Below are 9,261 nucleotides of genomic sequence, written 5' to 3' on the forward strand. Positions count from 1 at the left end.
AGAAGTAAAGAGCAAAGATAGAGTCATCAGGAGGAACCTGGATATAGGATTCGGGTTTCAGCCGCTACTTCTCTCCCCTCAAACCCATTACTCCGTCATGGCTTATGTTTAACAAAAGTGTTTGTTTAAATATGTTTAAATTAAATTAAAATATTTTAAACTGATATGTTTGGGTTTGCTTATGTTTAACTCTGTTGTGGCCCTGACTTCATGAAAGCAGGGGTACACCAACCTGGCTGTGGGGGATATCTAGGTCACTCCTGGGAGTTGGCTGTCTCCGTTCCGCAGGCTTGCTCGAGAGAACTATCCAGGCCTATACAACAACAACAACAACAACAACAACCTCAAATAGGGTGCGTCAGTGCCGTGTATATTGAGAGTCTGGCCAACTGAAATACTGGCGCCATGTTGCATACCTAACTTCGCGCGCTGGCACTGCGAGATGTATGTCAGCTGTGGCAATCCTGTAGTTCTGTGATGAGGGAATCGATGTTATTACTGTTTGGTCGCAGATTTAATGAGGAACAACTAATTCAAGTTAAAGTGAGGTGTTGTTTGTTAATGGAATAATAAAATCTGCAAGCGGCGTCATTTATCCACACGAATTGTTTACCTGTCGCGGCACACGATTTATTGTCAGCTGCATACAGCATACTGATACATTTTATTTCTCTTGGCATGAAATTGTAATTTGATAAAATGGAGCTTGTATACTAGTTTTCATCCATTATCTGGAAACGTAACATACAATATTCCCATAATGCTACGAAAGTACAATGTCTATTATTTTATTCATTAGCTTGGGTTCACAAATGTTGTTATAACTTGACTCGCACCATAATCAGCAATAAAAAAGTAAACAGACTCAGAGGTACATTGTTTATTTGTTATTCTTGAAGAAATCCACCATTAAACATTATAACCTTGGTGATATATTTAGATAAAATATATATATATATCAAATGTGTACGTGTATATACATATATCCTATTTCAATTTCTTGACAAGCGCTCGCATTGCCATACTTTTGCTGCCATGCTCTCCGGTCGTAACTTTACGTTGCGTTTTACGGCTGTGTGCTTGTCCTCTTGCAAAAATATACAAACAGACAGTGAAGAATCTCACGAACAGGCGGTTTTTGGCATCATGACATTTGGGAACGTCAATATCTGACACGAGGTTATTGCATTGCTTGACAAGTCGCTGCACTAAATTCTTACCACTGAGGCTTTCTCTGGCTTTTCTGAAGAATTGTTCTGCACGTCGAAAAAGTGCCATTCCGTGGTCAGTGCAACGCGTAAGAGCACCTTCACGGAACTCCTTCAACCTGGTCAAAGCATGAAAGTCCTCTTCTGAACTTACATGTTTATCTTTCATCACCTTCAAACAACTCAAACACAAAAACGTTTCTACTTTTGCAATGCAATATCCTGCCAGGTAATAGAGACTGGACATTTCAGCTTGACTGAGGCTGGCATCTGATGACATCTCAACGCTGATCAATTGCTCAATGTCGTCCTCTTTTGAAGGAAGCACAGGTTGGTCTAAAAAATCTGCGAGGAACACTCTGTCGTCCTCCAGATAACTTCCTGACGAGGGACATTTTAGAAATTGAGCGACTGTGATAATCTTCAGAGCCTGTCTGAACTCGACGCAGTTTGGTACAGGGTTCTTCATGCGAATTGATCCAAATAAATTTTCAATGCAGTCTTGTGTGAATCGCGCAGTTAACACGTAGGTGATGAGTAAGGGTAAGGATGAAGTAAGGATAAGTAAATATGAGTAAGGTGATGGATTCCATCCAACTCGGCGTATTTTAACCGCCCAAATAGCACTTCTTTCCTTGTCTCGAGGAAATCTGTGCATTATACGACCTTGTCCTGGTCTAACGGAACATCCCCAAGCGGCACAACACACCATATTGGTTGATTTTATTGAAATATTACTCAAATGAAATATGCAACGCTACGAAGCAATGGCACAGAATGGGTGCAGCGGGAAAGCTGCTCGGCTGAGGTGGTATGCAAAATGGCGCCTGTAAACCACGTGACGCGGGCTCGACCAATCACGGCAGTAGTTGAGCAGATCAAAGTTTGGCCAGACTCTGTTAATATACGGCACTGGGGTATGGATATCAAATGCCTTCTCAAAGTCTAGATGCACTACATCCACTCCATTTCCCCCATCCCCTCAATAAGAAACTACTTTGTGGAATTCCAATAAATTTGTTAAAAATGATCACCCTTTAGTAACTCTATGTTAACTACCTTTAATTAGTTTGAAATTATCCAAATGTTTCCCTATCAACCGTTCCTTAATTTACACCTCCAACACCTTCCCCCAATTGAAGTCAAGCTCATCATAATTTTGTGTGCAGCCTCTGGTTGCAGGTTTGCATCATCGCTGAGAGCGTGGCTGTGCCACTGATGGAAGTCAAGCTAACAAGTCTATAAGTTCCCCAAATCTTCTCTGGATCTTTTATTAAATAACGGTGTTACATTTCCTACTCTCCAATCCTCTGGTACCTGTCCTGACTCCAACGAACTGTTGAAGATATCCTCTAACACCACGCTTATCTGCTCTGCCTTCTCCCTCGATACTTTAGGATGCATATTACCTGGCCCTGGGCCTTCCTCACTTATCCCATCATCACTTAATTTTTGGAGCTGCTTCTTCACCTCATCTACTCCGACATGGATCTCTTCTGAAAGCCCTTGAGATGTGCACAATGACTGCTACAGCATCCTCCACTTCTGTTTGCTGCCACCCTTGCACGCTTTTATTCCGAAAATGATAAAACAAACAAATTCACAAGCCCATTATTTAGAGTCATAACCAAAACATTTGTGGAGGTGTGTGTTTTGCATACTTCCCAGAAGATTCACACGGGTGGAATTGAAACCTCTCAACAAAGCACTCATGAGAAAGGTGTACCTGCTGCCAACAATTTATGTCCAACGTGAGGTTGAAGACGCAGAGATATTCTCGTTGCTGGCTGCTTCATCCGGATATTGGCAACTATCATCAGATGAAGAGACTCGCAAACTTAAAGCATTCAATCACTCAATTCGGAAGCTATCATTTTCTGAGGTTTCTCTTTTGTATGTCCAGTAATTGTGAAATATCTCGATTTGCATGAGTATGATCAGGTGTGTTGGTGTTTCAAGATGACAATATTGCACTTGGAGCCACTATTGATGGACATTATAAACTTTGCCTCGATATATTGAAGACAACATTGTGCCTCTTCCCAGATTGTGCCTCTTCCTATATCTTCTCTTTTCTGTTACACTTGTACATATTGTAGATTCTTTATCCTATCTTGCAATTACTCCTCATTAAACCAGGTTTCCCTTACCGCAAATCTTTCACAATCCACACTAAATGCTAGTTTTGAACTCCTCGATCATTTCTTTTTAGAATTGTTTGGAATATTTTAACTGCTCCCTCCCTATAATTTTGATTCCTGTTTGCCAACTTCACTTGTACTATTATGTGCAATTTACCTCCCTTTCTCGCCTCCCTTCCCTATTTAACCGAACAACACCTTAACTCCCTCTCCTTCCTGCCCTCGATCTCCTTAGGTTCCGCCCATTCTTGTGGAATTATTATTTTTTTTGTCCTCAAAATATTTCCCACATCTTTCCGCCTGAAATGCAAAACACCGTTTTTCTAACCATAGATTAACATCTATTGCTCAATTCATGAACTTTGTTCCCTTTCCCGTTTTTGGGAAGAATGCAAGAAACATAACCTGACAAGCCCTTGCATCTAGAAAGCTACCTAACAACCTGTACTTTCCGTATTTCACTCACTCCTTCCTGTACAACTACCACGTCTGCAGCTTTTCAGGTCAATACGATAGAAATTGACGATTTTATGTGATGCTAACCTTTGACCTTTTGACCAAATTATTAATTTGTCTTATCCATATTATCATAATAAAGCTTAGTTGAAAATTTTATGACAAAACTCAAATGCTAAATTGAAATTTCAGGTCAATTGGATGAAAATTTATGATTTTAGGTGATTTTGACCTTTTGACCAAATTATTAATTTGTCTTCTCCATATTATCATAATAAAGCTTTGTTCAAAATTTGATGACAAATCGCTCATGATGGGCTACCAAGGTCATGTGCTTTAACTTATCAAATCATATTGGACAGGGTAGATGTTGATGAAAGACAATGGTGCTAAAAAATATTGTTGCGGATATGGGATTTACATCCATCCATATCCGCTTGTAAATATTCCCCTATTTCCTCATCCTTCCCAACTATCCCCAATCCCCCATTCCCTAGTCCCATTTTCTGTAAACAACACTCTGTAGACCCGACCTTCCCCTATTTCCCCCCTTAAATGTCGCATCCAGGTCCACCGCATCTCACGTAGACAACTATAGGACATCTTGCTAGTTATTCTTAGTCTATGTCAGTTAAGGACTCGTTTCCATTAATTCTGACTCTTCGTTGCACCAGAATGTGATTGTATGGCACCGTTAGAAAGTTTAGGACCTCCCAATACCTCCCCGCAGCTCTTCCTCATGGAACAACAACAACAGCAACAACAGCGGCGGCGGCGCGGGGAGTGTGCGTCCTCACTCCGGCTTGGTTAGCCGCCATTGAACATGTGCTCCGACGGGGTTACCACGCAGGGGCTCGCTGTCAGCTCCTCGTCAAGGGCGGAGCCCGGTAACCCCCCGCACCCAATAGAAGCGGCGGACCGATTCCATCTGGGGCGGAGCCAACGAGCCGAGGGCGTGTCACTCCCCGCTGAGCATGCGCAGGAAGAGGGAGGTGACGTCAGATGCGCCCTCAGCTTGGAGAGAGAAGACGCCACCTCCGAGCGCTGAAATACCTCCCCGCATCTCTGGACCGGACCGCGTTTGATTCTGCCCCTGAGCCAAGGTGCACCTTGTGCTATCGACTGCCTGTCCTTCCTTGCCATCAATCCCTGTGTAAGTCAGTCTTGTCCCGTTTGTCTGTGGTCTGTCGGGGATAGATAAGACTGTGTCTAAGTGCCCATCTTTTCTGTGCTTTACCTCTTACCTTGTAATCTACCCTTTTCTGCATCACCAATTATATCCTCCTCCGGAGGTCTTGAGAACTGTACCCCCTTGTGTCGTTTCATTTATCCCAGCCGTTGTGTCCTTTCCTTCATTGATTTAGCATAGCGCGATTTGGTCAACGTCGGGCGGGATCGGGTTCTAATCGGGGAGTAACTGTTCGGACGCGGTAATACCAAACCGCTCGGTAAACTAACATCTAAAACCGCGTCTGTAACAATTGGTTGTCAGGAGTTGGATTCGAACCTGGGACTAAATTTGTCAGGCCCAAATTTTGGAACACCAATTGTGTTATTAAGTAACAATTGGTGTCGGGAAGTGGGATTGGACCCGAAGCGCGCTTCACGCGCTCGAAATTATTAACGGCGAAATTTGATTTTGTTTTACAAAAATAAAAACCCGAATTTTGAAAGTCGCGCTATGGCGGATCAAGACGGCTGGGTTCCGGTAGAGGAGAGTGAGGCAGGGTCGATCCAGGACCAAATTGAGGGACAAGAGGAGAGCGAAGCAAGGAGGGCGGCAGGTTCGCAAAATGGCGCCTCGCACATGGCTGCGGCGGCCGCACCCGCTGCACAAGTGGGAGGGATGGCCCAAATGCAGGCCCTCATGGAGCAATTTATGGCGCAAATGCAGGCGTCCCTCAACCTGCAGAAGGACGATATGAGGGCTAATAGTGAGCAAATGAGGGCTGATAGTGAGCGATTGGGTGAGCGATTGGAGGGCCAAATGGGGGTAATGGGGAACCGGATGGATGCTCAGGGTGAGCGATTGGAGGGCCAAATGGGGGTAATGGGGTCCAATAGCGAGAAATTGAGGGAGGACATGGGGTCCAATAGCGAGAAATTGAGGGAGGACATGGGGGCCAATAGCCAACGGTTAGAACAAAGGATGGGGGCCCAGATCGGAAGGTTAGGGAGTAGAATAGAGGGATTAGACAATAGATTAGGGGAAATACAGGAGGGGTTAATGGGGGTAGAAAACAGAATGGCCGTTCAGGAGAATCAAATGGAAGGGATGACAAAGGGGTTAGAGGGGTTAGAAAACAGTATGGAAGGCAAATTGAGGGACATGAGGGACCAAGCGGAAAGGGAAGTTAAACAAATGGGGCAGCAGATAGAGGGGGTCAGAATGGGGGTAGAAACTAAATTGGATGCTCACAGGGAGGAAATGGAGCAGATGAGGGTGGCATCTGGGCAGGAGATGCAAGTGATGGGAGAAGAGATCAGAAGAGGGGTGAGTGAGGAGGTCGGAGGAGTGCGCGAGGAGGTGAGGCACTGTAAGGAGCGCATGGAGAAGGAGGTGAGAAAGGGGACTGTAAAATTGCAAGGTGGTATAGAGGAGTTGACGCTGGGAGTAGAACAACTGACAGTGGGACAAAAGGAGTTGGGGGAACAGGTAAAGAAGAACACAGCGGTAATAGAGGGTTTAAAATCGACACAGAAGGAGATGAAAAAGGATGTAGGGGTAATTAAAAAAGAGTGTCAGACGGTACATGAGGACCTGACGAGGAAAATGAACAAGGTGGTAGAGGTGATGGAGGTTAAAGAGCGGGAGGTGCGGGAGCACATAGAAAAAAATAAAGTGGAGTTAGAGGAAGAACTTAAAGGGGCGCACGAGGAGATGAAGGAGGTGAAGCAGAAATTAGAAGAAGTGGAAGAAGGGGTGAGCGAAATTAAGAAGCGACAGAGAGAGGATAAGAAAGAGATAAAGGAGGAAGTAAAAGAATTGGTCCAAAGTCTGTGTTCGGATCGTGATGATGTGCTCATTAACCGGATGAGGGATTCGCAGGTGATGGAGGAGAAGCGAAGAGAAAGAGGACCCGGTGTAAGTGGTGACCAATATGGTCGTGCGTATGATGCGCCAGGTGATTTAATAAGCTTGGGGGTCGAGATAGACCCGGATGTTCGTGAGAGGCCAAGAGTGAGGTGTATGGCTGGTCCGGAGGGTATGGAACGAGGGTGCGAGCGAGAGGGTCCGGTGATGGGAGAGGTGCGAGGTGTGGGTGAGCAAGGTAGTGGTGGTATGGAATGGGTAGCGGGTTGCGGAAGTGTGACCCATGCATCGACACCAACAGGGGTAGTTTTTAGAGGGACAGGGGAGGCACGAGAGCCCCTTGGGGGTAATGTACTGTGGGGGCCCGGCCGGTTCGGCCCCGCGCTGACCCCGCAAGGGGCGACGCACGGGGTCCGGCAGGCGGGCAACGACTCGCATACGAGGTGGTCCCACAAGGTCCCACTCGCGCCGTATGACGGTGGGTAAGGGTGGCATCCCTGCCACCCTTCCCATGACGTGGGGGCAAATGCGCTATAGTTTATGGGGTGTATGGCAGTGAAAACTATCCCGGGTGGGTTAGGTTATATTGTGTGTAGGGACCTAGAAGATGACATTAGGTGACGTTAAGGTTAGATAGTGACTGATACCTGTAGTGGGGACGCAGGTAGATTAGTGTGGATTATAATGACGTGGGAGCGCAATAGTTTAAAGGGACGACTGGGAAGCGCAAGTTTCAGAGGGGAGTAGTTAGATGAGATGATGCTGTGTGAGAACTGGACAGGTGTGTGGAGCAGTGTGGAGCAGTGTATGAGTAGTGAGTGTTGTGGATCAGCGCGAATGCGCTTGGGGAGAGAAGGGTGCAGGCGGCACCAAGTATGAGCACAGGTGTGCAAGTACAGGTGTGTGGAATATATGGAGCAGAGAATGAGTGGTGTGGAGAGAGTTGGAGTAAGTGGTACGGAGTGGTGTGCATGGTGCGAAGGTGTGGATGGGGGAAGAGTGGACCCCTTTCACGAGTACCCGGGGCGGGTAGTGTAAGTGTTAGGTAGAGGGTATAGGTAAATTGTGGTTGGATATTGGCATCTGTGGTGCGGGTGGAAGAATGGTATTGTGGATGGGTGCATTAGTGTTGTGGAAATGGCTGGGCGTGTAGCCTGTTAGTGTGTGTAGTTGGTTTGGGCACTCCACCACTGTGAGGATGTCGGCCAGGTGAGGCCGCAGGTGGGCTCTGGGAGCCGTTAGTGTCAGTGGGTGCCTAAGGATCCCGGGTGTGGATCGGGCAGCCCGTGCCAGAGAGGGCACTGAGGGGGTGAGAGTGCGAAAGGGCCTTCCCCAGTTAGTTAGGTTAGGGTGAGGAGCAGGTAAGCTCGGGTGGCAACTACAGTGGTGGAGGTGTGCAGGTGGGTAGACCTGCTGGGAGAGCTACACGTCACAGCCCAGAAATTGTGCGAAGGCACCGGGAGATGAATCGGGGGAGTGAGACCCCAAATTGAGAAGCACCACAGTTTGGTCAATGGGAATTGGTTTTTAGAACCCATAGTGTAAGTTGGCCAATGGATTGGCAGGGAAAGACCCCGGGTAATGTAAAGTTGTTAAAGTCATTTAGGAAATAGTTAGGATTGATGAACCTGTCGCACCATACGCAGCCACTTACCTGAGGTGAAGATGATGACTCCACACCTGTGTTCCTTTGTTCTGTGTTGCAGGAAATGAGAATTGCTGTGTGGATTTGTGAGACGCATCACGACGTGGATGAGACATTGGGGTGATTCCATCTCTCCCTCCTTCGGAGGGACTGATGATGAATTGGTGATGGCAAATTTTGATGTTGAATTGGAGATGGCAAATTTTGATGGGAGTTGGAAATGGCAAATTTGATTGGTTAGGAGGGAGAGAAGACGAATTTGGTTTATGGGAGGAACGGGGAAGACAGTAGGGACGTTTGTTGATTTGTAAAGTAGATGTTTATGGGTAGTGTTGTGTTTTGTGGATACAGTAAGGGGTAAGGGAGGGGCAATGTAGGTTACCTGGTGGGGGGGGGGGGGCGTACGGTAGGAACGTACCTGTCTCACCTGGTTCCCATGTGCCCCCAGTGTGCATCACCTTGTATTGCGTGCACTTTTGCGCCCTTACCACCTTACTCACTTGTCTTCTTTTGTCTCCCACCTCCGAGGATCTGGCTTTGGGGCAGAGAGAGAGGAGAGAGGTGCTGGCTCCGCAGTTGTGGGCCTGTACTTTCGCTGCTTGCTGCCTGGATCGATACACCATATGGACCGCAATTTTTGTGGCCGCCCACCATGGACCGCAGTTCTCTTGCGGGCAAGCACCACCCGTTGATGGACCTATGGGTCAACGTGGCACCTATGCCATACAGGTGAACCACTTTTAGTTGGCCCCCTGACGGCCACAATTCAGAAATGGA

The sequence above is a fragment of the Myxine glutinosa genome, chromosome 1 (assembly GCF_964187855.1).
Source record: "Myxine glutinosa chromosome 1, kmMyxGlut1.1, whole genome shotgun sequence".
Lineage (NCBI taxonomy): Eukaryota > Metazoa > Chordata > Myxini > Myxiniformes > Myxinidae > Myxine > Myxine glutinosa.